This window comes from Anomaloglossus baeobatrachus, chromosome 2 (assembly GCF_048569485.1).
Source record: "Anomaloglossus baeobatrachus isolate aAnoBae1 chromosome 2, aAnoBae1.hap1, whole genome shotgun sequence".
NCBI lineage: Eukaryota > Metazoa > Chordata > Amphibia > Anura > Aromobatidae > Anomaloglossus > Anomaloglossus baeobatrachus.
In genome coordinates, this window is record NC_134354.1 from 89,072,981 (window position 1) to 89,086,193 (window position 13,213).

The following is a 13,213-nucleotide window of genomic DNA, read 5'->3' on the forward strand; positions in this document are numbered from 1 at the left end:
CTAAAGGACTCCTCCATGTCTTGGACTGATTGTCATTACTAGTAGTTGTTTGGCCACAACTACCTAATCACATCTCAATATGACTTCTACAAAAATATAGTAGGTCCGGCATGTAAAGTTTAAAGTTACATTTCCTGGCTTCCCAAGGGAACTCTCCAGTATCAGTCTGCACAGATCCTTGGTGCACCAGGTGTCTCCCTGGGCACTCTGTGTCTGCACTGGGCCCAAAAGGCATTGCACTGCCGCAGTTCCCATTGCATTCCCTGCCTCTCCTGAGACCTCTGCCTGAAAGCCCTTTTAGCTGCTCACCAACCTGCACCATATGCGATGGACTGGGGTGGTTTTGGCCAGAACATCGGTCCTGGGTAGCAGCTTACGAGCGTCGGAATGGGGGGGCCCTAGACGGGGGGGGTAATGTTACGGTTGTGCCTCGAACCAGCCTAGTCCCATCATTGACTCCCACATTGGGGTGGGTTAACTCTGCAACGCCACCTGGCCGTCGCTTGAGGCATCAGGTTACTAGAGTTTTGTACCATCCTGAGCCTAAGGGCTCATGCAACCATACTGAGCATGTGCGTGATGTCATGGATGACAAGGCGGTCACTGATTGGTCATCAGTGCCATCAGCAATGAAGTGGCAGCCGCTGATTGGTCATCATGATGTCAGCAATGACGTGGCAGCTCCTGTATAGTTACAGCTGACGCCATTACCACATGCCATGCGGCCTGGTCCTGGGTGGTGGCTATAAAAGGTCTGTAGCTCCGCCCATCGGCGCGCGAGCATCATTTTGTATGCTGACAGTGAAGGCTGCTTTCCCTGTTGTCAGGAGTGAGTGGGTAAGGACACATCTAAACCAAAGGAAACGCAACTAAAATGGTCACGTGTGTAGAGACACAACAAACCAATTGGTAACCCAGTTAGCGTCACTGGGAAACTTGGAACGTAACCACTGAGCCGGTCACGTGCGTACAGGGGCACGTCAGACCGTGAAGGTCACCCAGTTAGCGTCACTGGGTACCCAAAGCTGGCACACACATACATACATACATACATGTCTGCCACTGCAGACGGGGCGTGTGCGTAGGGGGCACTTCTTGTCCGGAAGGACCCTAATCCCTCACCGTGCCGAGACACAGCTTGTACCTAGATACGAATACCTGGTACCGGCGCCTGCCCTAAATTCAGATTCACACTAACATACATACACAGATCTGCCACAAACATTGCAGACTAAAATGGCACTGGAACCCACGCACTCCTTCAGCAGGGAAAGCAACCTTCACTGTCAGCATACAAAATGATGCTCACGCGCCGATGGGCGGAGCTACAGACCTTTTAAAGCCACCACCCAGGACCAGGCCGCATGGCATGTGGTAAGGGCGTCGGCTGTAACCATCTAAACCAAAGGAAACGCAACTAAAATGGTCACGTGTGTAGAGACACAACAAACCAAATGGTAACCCAGTTAGCGTCACTGGGAAACCTGGAACGTAACCACTGAGCCGGTCACGTGCGTACAGGGGCACGTCAGACCGTGAAGGTTACCCAGTTAGCGTCACTGGGTACCCAAAGCTGGCACACACATACATACATGTCTGCCACTGCAGACGGGGCGTGTGCGTAGGGGGCACTTCTTGTCCGGAAGGACCCTAATCCCTCACCGTGCCGAGACACAGCTTGTACCTAGATATGAATACCTGGTACCGGCGCCTGCCCTAAATTCAGATTCACACTAACATACATACACAGATCTGCCACAAACATTGCAGACTAAAATGGCACTGGAACCCACGCACTCCTTCAGCAGGGAAAGCAACCTTCACTGTCAGCATACAAAATGATGCTCACGCGCCGATGGGCTGAGCTACAGACCTTTTAAAGCCACCACCCAGGACCAGGCCGCATGGCATGTGGTAAGGGCGTCGGCTGTAACCATCTAAACCAAAGGAAACGCAACTAAAATGGTCACGTGTGTAGAGACACAACAAACCAAATGGTAACCCAGTTAGCGTCACTGGGAAACCTGGAACGTAACCACTGAGCCGGTCACGTGCGTACAGGGGCACGTCAGACCGTGAAGGTTACCCAGTTAGCGTCACTGGCAACCTGGAACGTAAACACTGAGCCGGTCACGTGCGTACAGGGGCACGTCAGAACGTGAAGGTCACCCAGTTAGCGTCACTGGGTACCCAAAGCTGGCACACACATACATACATGTCTGCCACTGCAGACGGGGCGTGTGCGTAGGGGGCACTTCTTGTCCGGAAGGACCCTAATCCCTCACCGTGCCGAGACACAGCTTGTACCTAGATACGAATATCTGGTACCGGCGCCTGCCCTAAATTCAGATTCACACTAACATACATACACAGATCTGCCACAAACATTGCAGACTAAAATGGCACTGGAACCCACTCACTCCTTCAGCAGGGAAAGCAACCTTCACTGTCAGCATACAAAATGACGCTCACGCGCCGATGGGCGGAGCTACGGACCTTTTATAGCCACCACCCAGGACCAGGCCGCATTGCATGTGGTAATGGCATCTGCTGTAACTATACAAAAGCTGCCACGTCATTGCTGACATCATGATGATCAATCAGCGGCTGCCACTTCATTGCTGATGGCACTGATGACCAATCAGTGACCGCCTTGTCATCCATGACATCACGCACATGCTCAGTATGGTTGCATGAGCACTTAGGCTCAGGATGGTACAAAACTCTAGCAACCTGATGCCTAAAGCGACGGCCAGTTGGCGCTGCAGAGTTAACCGACCCCAATGTGGGAGTCAATGACGGGACTAAGCCGGTTCGAAGCACAATCGTAACACAGTCGGGCATATAAAGTTTTTTGAATGAACGTTAAAAGTCTGGCCAAATCTGGACCCTGTAAAGTTATCCATGCTAAAGGACCTGTAGAAGAATGTAACATGGTCAAATTTGACCCATGACAACACATTTCAAAACATGCATCAGAATCAAATGCACTGATCATCTACTTTCTATAAATTATCAGCAAATTGGTGAAATTACACCTATCAAAAAATTTAACAGCCTCCTCCATAACCCCTCTAGCTGTCCTATCCATCGCCAAGATAGGTGTCTTTTCTACCATTCTCAGTAGAAGTCATTTTCAATCAATTTGCTCCTAATTTAGACAAAATAGCTGGAATGTTTATCACGCAAACTGTACATGTGAGGTCTGCTTATATTACAACAGGTGTAATATGTAGTTATGAAACATCCATTTTTTATTTATCTGAACTATACTACTTCTTTATTGTCGTAGGTATTAGTACATAATGATGTGGTCTTCACCTAAAGGACTCCTCCATGTCTTGGACTGATTGTCATTACTAGTAGTTGTTTGGCCACAACTACCTAATCACATCTCAATATGACTTCTACAAAAATATAGTAGGTCCGGCATGTAAAGTTTAAAGTTACATTTCCTGGCTTCCCAAGGGAACTCTCCAGTATCAGTCTGCACAGATCCTTGGTGCACCAGGTGTCTCCCTGGGCACTCTGTGTCTGCACTGGGCCCAAAAGGCATTGCACTGCCGCAGTTCCCATTGCATTCCCTGCCTCTCCTGAGACCTCTGCCTGAAAGCCCTTTTAGCTGCTCACCAACCTGCACCATATGCGATGGACTGGGGTGGTTTTGGCCAGAACATCGGTCCTGGGTAGCAGCTTACGAGCGTCGGAATGGGGGGGCCCTAGACGGGGGGGGTAATGTTACGGTTGTGCCTCGAACCAGCCTAGTCCCATCATTGACTCCCACATTGGGGTGGGTTAACTCTGCAACGCCACCTGGCCGTCGCTTGAGGCATCAGGTTACTAGAGTTTTGTACCATCCTGAGCCTAAGTGCTCATGCAACCATACTGAGCATGTGCGTGATGTCATGGATGACAAGGCGGTCACTGATTGGTCATCAGTGCCATCAGCAATGAAGTGGCAGCCGCTGATTGGTCATCATGATGTCAGCAATGACGTGGCAGCTCCTGTATAGTTACAGCTGACGCCATTACCACATGCCATGCGGCCTGGTCCTGGGTGGTGGCTATAAAAGGTCTGTAGCTCCGCCCATCGGCGCGCGAGCATCATTTTGTATGCTGACAGTGAAGGCTGCTTTCCCTGTTGTCAGGAGTGAGTGGGTAAGGACACATCTAAACCAAAGGAAACGCAACTAAAATGGTCACGTGTGTAGAGACACAACAAACCAATTGGTAACCCAGTTAGCGTCACTGGGAAACTTGGAACGTAACCACTGAGCCGGTCACGTGCGTACAGGGGCACGTCAGACTGTGAAGGTCACCCAGTTAGCGTCACTGGGTACCCAAAGCTGGCACACACATACATACATACATACATGTCTGCCACTGCAGACGGGGCGTGTGCGTAGGGGGCACTTCTTGTCCGGAAGGACCCTAATCCCTCACCGTGCCGAGACACAGCTTGTACCTAGATACGAATACCTGGTACCGGCGCCTGCCCTAAATTCAGATTCACACTAACATACATACACAGATCTGCCACAAACATTGCAGACTAAAATGGCACTGGAACCCACGCACTCCTTCAGCAGGGAAAGCAACCTTCACTGTCAGCATACAAAATGATGCTCACGCGCCAATGGGCGGAGCTACAGACCTTTTAAAGCCACCACCCAGGACCAGGCCGCATGGCATGTGGTAAGGGCGTCGGCTGTAACCATCTAAACCAAAGGAAACGCAACTAAAATGGTCACGTGTGTAGAGACACAACAAACCAAATGGTAACCCAGTTAGCGTCACTGGGAAACCTGGAACGTAACCACTGAGCCGGTCACGTGCGTACAGGGGCACGTCAGACCGTGAAGGTTACCCAGTTAGCGTCACTGGGTACCCAAAGCTGGCACACACATACATACATGTCTGCCACTGCAGACGGGGCGTGTGCGTAGGGGGCACTTCTTGTCCGGAAGGACCCTAATCCCTCACCGTGCCGAGACACAGCTTGTACCTAGATACGAATACCTGGTACCGGCGCCTGCCCTAAATTCAGATTCACACTAACATACATACACAGATCTGCCACAAACATTGCAGACTAAAATGGCACTGGAACCCACTCACTCCTTCAGCAGGGAAAGCAACCTTCACTGTCAGCATACAAAATGACGCTCACGCGCCGATGGGCGGAGCTACGGACCTTTTATAGCCACCACCCAGGACCAGGCCGCATTGCATGTGGTAATGGCATCTGCTGTAACTATACAAAAGCTGCCACGTCATTGCTGACATCATGATGATCAATCAGCGGCTGCCACTTCATTGCTGATGGCACTGATGACCAATCAGTGACCGCCTTGTCATCCATGAGATCACGCACATGCTCAGTATGGTTGCATGAGCACTTAGGCTCAGGATGGTACAAAACTCTAGCAACCTGATGCCTAAAGCGACGGCCAGTTGGCGCTGCAGAGTTAACCGACCCCAATGTGGGAGTCAATGACGGGACTAAGCCGGTTCGAAGCACAATCGTAACACAGTCGGGCATATAAAGTTTTTTGAATGAACGTTAAAAGTCTGGCCAAATCTGGACCCTGTAAAGTTATCCATGCTAAAGGACCTGTAGAAGAATGTAACATGGTCAAATTTGACCCATGACAACACATTTCAAAACATGCATCAGAATCAAATGCACTGATCATCTACTTTCTATAAATTATCAGCAAATTGGTGAAATTACACCTATCAAAAAATTTAACAGCCTCCTCCATAACCCCTCTAGCTGTCCTATCCATCGCCAAGATAGGTGTCTTTTCTACCATTCTCAGTAGAAGTCATTTTCAATCAATTTGCTCCTAATTTAGACAAAATAGCTGGAATGTTTATCACGCAAACTGTACATGTGATGTCTGCTTATATTACAACAGGTGTAATATGTAGTTATGAAACATCCATTTTTTATTTATCTGAACTATACTACTTCTTTATTGTCGTAGGTATTAGTACATAATGATGTGGTCTTCACCTAAAGGACTCCTCCATGTCTTGGACTGATTGTCATTACTAGTACTTGTTTGGCCACAACTACTTAATCACATCTCAATATGACTTCTACAAAAATATAGTAGGTCCGGCATGTAAAGTTTAAAGTTACATTTCCTGGCTTCCCAAGGGAACTCTCCAGTATCAGTCTGCACAGATCCTTGGTGCACCAGGTGTCTCCCTGGGCACTCTGTGTCTGCACTGGGCCCAAAAGGCATTGCACTGCCGCAGTTCCCATTGCATTCCCTGCCTCTCCTGAGACCTCTGCCTGAAAGCCCTTTTAGCTGCTCACCAACCTGCACCATATGCGATGGACTGGGGTGGTTTTGGCCAGAACATCGGTCCTGGGTAGCAGCTTACGAGCGTCGGAATGGGGGGGCCCTAGACGGGGGGGGTAATGTTACGGTTGTGCCTCGAACCAGCCTAGTCCCATCATTGACTCCCACATTGGGGTGGGTTAACTCTGCAACGCCACCTGGCCGTCGCTTGAGGCATCAGGTTACTAGAGTTTTGTACCATCCTGAGCCTAAGTGCTCATGCAACCATACTGAGCATGTGCGTGATGTCATGGATGACAAGGCGGTCACTGATTGGTCATCAGTGCCATCAGCAATGAAGTGGCAGCCGCTGATTGGTCATCATGATGTCAGCAATGACGTGGCAGCTCCTGTATAGTTACAGCTGACGCCATTACCACATGCCATGCGGCCTGGTCCTGGGTGGTGGCTATAAAAGGTCTGTAGCTCCGCCCATCGGCGCGCGAGCATCATTTTGTATGCTGACAGTGAAGGCTGCTTTCCCTGTTGTCAGGAGTGAGTGGGTAAGGACACATCTAAACCAAAGGAAACGCAACTAAAATGGTCACGTGTGTAGAGACACAACAAACCAATTGGTAACCCAGTTAGCGTCACTGGGAAACTTGGAACGTAACCACTGAGCCGGTCACGTGCGTACAGGGGCACGTCAGACCGTGAAGGTCACCCAGTTAGCGTCACTGGGTACCCAAAGCTGGCACACACATACATACATACATACATGTCTGCCACTGCAGACGGGGCGTGTGCGTAGGGGGCACTTCTTGTCCGGAAGGACCCTAATCCCTCACCGTGCCGAGACACAGCTTGTACCTAGATACGAATACCTGGTACCGGCGCCTGCCCTAAATTCAGATTCACACTAACATACATACACAGATCTGCCACAAACATTGCAGACTAAAATGGCACTGGAACCCACGCACTCCTTCAGCAGGGAAAGCAACCTTCACTGTCAGCATACAAAATGATGCTCACGCGCCGATGGGCTGAGCTACAGACCTTTTAAAGCCACCACCCAGGACCAGGCCGCATGGCATGTGGTAAGGGCGTTGGCTGTAACCATCTAAACCAAAGGAAACGCAACTAAAATGGTCACGTGTGTAGAGACACAACAAACCAAATGGTAACCCAGTTAGCGTCACTGGGAAACCTGGAACGTAACCACTGAGCCGGTCACGTGCGTACAGGGGCACGTCAGACCGTGAAGGTTACCCAGTTAGCGTCACTGGCAACCTGGAACGTAAACACTGAGCCGGTCACGTGCGTACAGGGGCACGTCAGAACGTGAAGGTCACCCAGTTAGCGTCACTGGGTACCCAAAGCTGGCACACACATACATACATGTCTGCCACTGCAGACGGGGCGTGTGCGTAGGGGGCACTTCTTGTCCGGAAGGACCCTAATCCCTCACCGTGCCGAGACACAGCTTGTACCTAGATACGAATATCTGGTACCGGCGCCTGCCCTAAATTCAGATTCACACTAACATACATACACAGATCTGCCACAAACATTGCAGACTAAAATGGCACTGGAACCCACTCACTCCTTCAGCAGGGAAAGCAACCTTCACTGTCAGCATACAAAATGACGCTCACGCGCCGATGGGCGGAGCTACGGACCTTTTATAGCCACCACCCAGGACCAGGCCGCATTGCATGTGGTAATGGCATCTGCTGTAACTATACAAAAGCTGCCACGTCATTGCTGACATCATGATGATCAATCAGCGGCTGCCACTTCATTGCTGATGGCACTGATGACCAATCAGTGACCGCCTTGTCATCCATGACATCACGCACATGCTCAGTATGGTTGCATGAGCACTTAGGCTCAGGATGGTACAAAACTCTAGCAACCTGATGCCTAAAGCGACGGCCAGTTGGCGCTGCAGAGTTAACCGACCCCAATGTGGGAGTCAATGACGGGACTAAGCCGGTTCGAAGCACAATCGTAACACAGTCGGGCATATAAAGTTTTTTGAATGAACGTTAAAAGTCTGGCCAAATCTGGACCCTGTAAAGTTATCCATGCTAAAGGACCTGTAGAAGAATGTAACATGGTCAAATTTGACCCATGACAACACATTTCAAAACATGCATCAGAATCAAATGCACTGATCATCTACTTTCTATAAATTATCAGCAAATTGGTGAAATTACACCTATCAAAAAATTTAACAGCCTCCTCCATAACCCCTCTAGCTGTCCTATCCATCGCCAAGATAGGTGTCTTTTCTACCATTCTCAGTAGAAGTCATTTTCAATCAATTTGCTCCTAATTTAGACAAAATAGCTGGAATGTTTATCACGCAAACTGTACATGTGAGGTCTGCTTATATCACAACAGGTGTAATATGTAGTTATGAAACATCCATTTTTTATTTATCTGAACTATACTACTTCTTTATTGTCGTAGGTATTAGTACATAATGATGTGGTCTTCACCTAAAGGACTCCTCCATGTCTTGGACTGATTGTCATTACTAGTAGTTGTTTGGCCACAACTACCTAATCACATCTCAATATGACTTCTACAAAAATATAGTAGGTCCGGCATGTAAAGTTTAAAGTTACATTTCCTGGCTTCCCAAGGGAACTCTCCAGTATCAGTCTGCACAGATCCTTGGTGCACCAGGTGTCTCCCTGGGCACTCTGTGTCTGCACTGGGCCCAAAAGGCATTGCACTGCCGCAGTTCCCATTGCATTCCCTGCCTCTCCTGAGACCTCTGCCTGAAAGCCCTTTTAGCTGCTCACCAACCTGCACCATATGCGATGGACTGGGGTGGTTTTGGCCAGAACATCGGTCCTGGGTAGCAGCTTACGAGCGTCGGAATGGGGGGGCCCTAGACGGGGGGGGTAATGTTACGGTTGTGCCTCGAACCAGCCTAGTCCCATCATTGACTCCCACATTGGGGTGGGTTAACTCTGCAACGCCACCTGGCCGTCGCTTGAGGCATCAGGTTACTAGAGTTTTGTACCATCCTGAGCCTAAGTGCTCATGCAACCATACTGAGCATGTGCGTGATGTCATGGATGACAAGGCGGTCACTGATTGGTCATCAGTGCCATCAGCAATGAAGTGGCAGCCGCTGATTGGTCATCATGATGTCAGCAATGACGTGGCAGCTCCTGTATAGTTACAGCTGACGCCATTACCACATGCCATGCGGCCTGGTCCTGGGTGGTGGCTATAAAAGGTCTGTAGCTCCGCCCATCGGCGCGCGAGCATCATTTTGTATGCTGACAGTGAAGGCTGCTTTCCCTGTTGTCAGGAGTGAGTGGGTAAGGACACATCTAAACCAAAGGAAACGCAACTAAAATGGTCACGTGTGTAGAGACACAACAAACCAATTGGTAACCCAGTTAGCGTCACTGGGAAACTTGGAACGTAACCACTGAGCCGGTCACGTGCGTACAGGGGCACGTCAGACCGTGAAGGTCACCCAGTTAGCGTCACTGGGTACCCAAAGCTGGCACACACATACATACATACATACATGTCTGCCACTGCAGACGGGGCGTGTGCGTAGGGGGCACTTCTTGTCCGGAAGGACCCTAATCCCTCACCGTGCCGAGACACAGCTTGTACCTAGATACGAATACCTGGTACCGGCGCCTGCCCTAAATTCAGATTCACACTAACATACATACACAGATCTGCCACAAACATTGCAGACTAAAATGGCACTGGAACCCACGCACTCCTTCAGCAGGGAAAGCAACCTTCACTGTCAGCATACAAAATGATGCTCACGCGCCAATGGGCGGAGCTACAGACCTTTTAAAGCCACCACCCAGGACCAGGCCGCATGGCATGTGGTAAGGGCGTCGGCTGTAACCATCTAAACCAAAGGAAACGCAACTAAAATGGTCACGTGTGTAGAGACACAACAAACCAAATGGTAACCCAGTTAGCGTCACTGGGAAACCTGGAACGTAACCACTGAGCCGGTCACGTGCGTACAGGGGCACGTCAGACCGTGAAGGTTACCCAGTTAGCGTCACTGGGTACCCAAAGCTGGCACACACATACATACATGTCTGCCACTGCAGACGGGGCGTGTGCGTAGGGGGCACTTCTTGTCCGGAAGGACCCTAATCCCTCACCGTGCCGAGACACAGCTTGTACCTAGATACGAATACCTGGTACCGGCGCCTGCCCTAAATTCAGATTCACACTAACATACATACACAGATCTGCCACAAACATTGCAGACTAAAATGGCACTGGAACCCACTCACTCCTTCAGCAGGGAAAGCAACCTTCACTGTCAGCATACAAAATGACGCTCACGCGCCGATGGGCGGAGCTACGGACCTTTTATAGCCACCACCCAGGACCAGGCCGCATTGCATGTGGTAATGGCATCTGCTGTAACTATACAAAAGCTGCCACGTCATTGCTGACATCATGATGATCAATCAGCGGCTGCCACTTCATTGCTGATGGCACTGATGACCAATCAGTGACCGCCTTGTCATCCATGAGATCACGCACATGCTCAGTATGGTTGCATGAGCACTTAGGCTCAGGATGGTACAAAACTCTAGCAACCTGATGCCTAAAGCGACGGCCAGTTGGCGCTGCAGAGTTAACCGACCCCAATGTGGGAGTCAATGACGGGACTAAGCCGGTTCGAAGCACAATCGTAACACAGTCGGGCATATAAAGTTTTTTGAATGAACGTTAAAAGTCTGGCCAAATCTGGACCCTGTAAAGTTATCCATGCTAAAGGACCTGTAGAAGAATGTAACATGGTCAAATTTGACCCATGACAACACATTTCAAAACATGCATCAGAATCAAATGCACTGATCATCTACTTTCTATAAATTATCAGCAAATTGGTGAAATTACACCTATCAAAAAATTTAACAGCCTCCTCCATAACCCTTCTAGCTGTCCTATCCATCGCCAAGATAGGTGTCTTTTCTACCATTCTCAGTAGAAGTCATTTTCAATCAATTTGCTCCTAATTTAGACAAAATAGCTGGAATGTTTATCACGCAAACTGTACATGTGAGGTCTGCTTATATTACAACAGGTGTAATATGTAGTTATGAAACATCCATTTTTTATTTATCTGAACTATACTACTTCTTTGTTGTCGTAGGTATTAGTACATAATGATGTGGTCTTCACCTAAAGGACTCCTCCATGTCTTGGACTGATTGTCATTACTAGTACTTGTTTGGCCACAACTACCTAATCACATCTCAATATGACTTCTACAAAAATATAGTAGGTCCGGCATGTAAAGTTTAAAGTTACATTTCCTGGCTTCCCAAGGGAACTCTCCAGTATCAGTCTGCACAGATCCTTGGTGCACCAGGTGTCTCCCTGGGCACTCTGTGTCTGCACTGGGCCCAAAAGGCATTGCACTGCCGCAGTTCCCATTGCATTCCCTGCCTCTCCTGAGACCTCTGCCTGAAAGCCCTTTTAGCTGCTCACCAACCTGCACCATATGCGATGGACTGGGGTGGTTTTGGCCAGAACATCGGTCCTGGGTAGAGCCTTACGAGCGTCGGAATGGGGGGGCCCTAGACGGGGGGGGTAATGTTACGGTTGTGCCTCGAACCAGCCTAGTCCCATCATTGACTCCCACATTGGGGTGGGTTAACTCTGCAACGCCACCTGGCCGTCGCTTGAGGCATCAGGTTACTAGAGTTTTGTACCATCCTGAGCCTAAGTGCTCATGCAACCATAGTGAGCATGTGCGTGATGTCATGGATGACAAGGCGGTCACTGATTGGTCATCAGTGCCATCAGCAATGAAGTGGCAGCCGCTGATTGGTCATCATGATGTCAGCAATGACGTGGCAGCTCCTGTATATTTACAGCTGACGCCATTACCACATGCCATGCGGCCTGGTCCTGGGTGGTGGCTATGAAAGGTCTGTAGCTCCGCCCATCGGCGCGCGAGCATCATTTTGTATGCTGACAGTGAAGGCTGCTTTCCCTGTTGTCAGGAGTGAGTGGGTAAGGACACATCTAAACCAAAGGAAACGCAACTAAAATGGTCACGTGTGTAGAGACACAACAAACCAATTGGTAACCCAGTTAGCGTCACTGGGAAACTTGGAACGTAACCACTGAGCCGGTCACGTGCGTACAGGGGCACGTCAGACCGTGAAGGTCACCCAGTTAGCGTCACTGGGTACCCAAAGCTGGCACACACATACATACATACATACATACATGTCTGCCACTGCAGACGGGGCGTGTGCGTAGGGGGCACTTCTTGTCCGGAAGGACCCTAATCCCTCACCGTGCCGAGACACAGCTTGTACCTAGATACGAATACCTGGTACCGGCGCCTGCCCTAAATTCAGATTCACACTAACATACATACACAGATCTGCCACAAACATTGCAGACTAAAATGGCACTGGAACCCACTCACTCCTTCAGCAGGGAAAGCAACCTTCACTGTCAGCATACAAAATGATGCTCACGCGCCGATGGGCGGAGTTACAGACCTTTTAAAGCCACCACCCAGGACCAGGCTGCATGGCATGTGGTAAGGGCGTCGGCTGTAACCATCTAAACCAAAGGAAACGCAACTAAAATGGTCACGTGTGTAGAGACACAACAAACCAAATGGTAACCCAGTTAGCGTCACTGGGAAACCTGGAACGTAACCACTGAGCCGGTCACGTGCGTACAGGGGCACGTCAGACCGTGAAGGTTACCCAGTTAGCGTCACTGGCAACCTGGAACGTAAACACTGAGCCGGTCACGTGCGTACAGGGGCACGTCAGAACGTGAAGGTCACCCAGTTACCGTCACTGGGTATCCAAAGCTGGCACACACATACATACATGTCTGCCACTGCAGACGGGGCGTGTGCAAAGGGG